Raw genomic sequence first — 865 nt, 5'->3', positions numbered from 1 at the left:
ATTTAGGAAAAACCATGTTATGTCATTGTAAGCTGCATTAGCAGTTTGTTTCAAGGGTCTCAAAAAGAGATATTACCAAAGGATAATAGCATGTAGTGACTGCAAAGCAATTTGCAAAAGGAAGCTGATTAAAATTGTGTCAGCTGAGCAAGGAGATTTAACATGGATAAAGGGTAACTCTTCACTAAGATTTGAGTATCTGTAAAGTTATTACTTGAATAAAAGGGATTACTCTTACTTTCTAGTATTTAGAATACAATCTTTAAAATTGCTCTTGTCTGGTATCATATTGTTTGTGTTTACTTTTTGTGTAATAAACTTTTTAATGTTTTTGTTAAAAGTGCATTGGCAGCCTCTTATGAATATGTTCAGTGACCTCCACAAGTAAACAAAAGCAAAAGTAAAACTTCTGGTCTAAGTTTCACTATGGGATCTGACTTGTTCAGATCAATTAGGATTTTAACAGTGGTTTGTAGTTTTACATTGCATGTAAGGATCTGAAGTTTATCAGAAACCTTTTCATGGACATAGTTTATTTTAATCCTACCTGTATACTATAAATAAAAAAACAAATTCAAAGCCAATCATTATTTGCATAATTCTAGAATATGTGGTCTTCATCATAGTCCTTTAAAATGCATTAACAAAGAAGATGTTTTCAATAATGAGCAAGTGGCACATTATGTAAACTGCAAAGATATACGAACAAGCAAGGAACAAGTGTACGAGACAACAAGGTGCAGGGCTGGATGAACACAGCAGGCCAAGCAGCATCATAGGAGCAGAGAGGCTGACGTTTCGAGCCTAGACTCTTCATCAGAAAAGGGGGAGGGGAAGGGGGTTTTGAAATAAATAGGGAGAGAGT

This window comes from Rhincodon typus, chromosome 1 (genome assembly GCF_021869965.1).
Source record: "Rhincodon typus isolate 14 chromosome 1, sRhiTyp1.1, whole genome shotgun sequence".
NCBI lineage: Eukaryota > Metazoa > Chordata > Chondrichthyes > Orectolobiformes > Rhincodontidae > Rhincodon > Rhincodon typus.
This window is presented reverse-complemented; position numbering follows the sequence as displayed.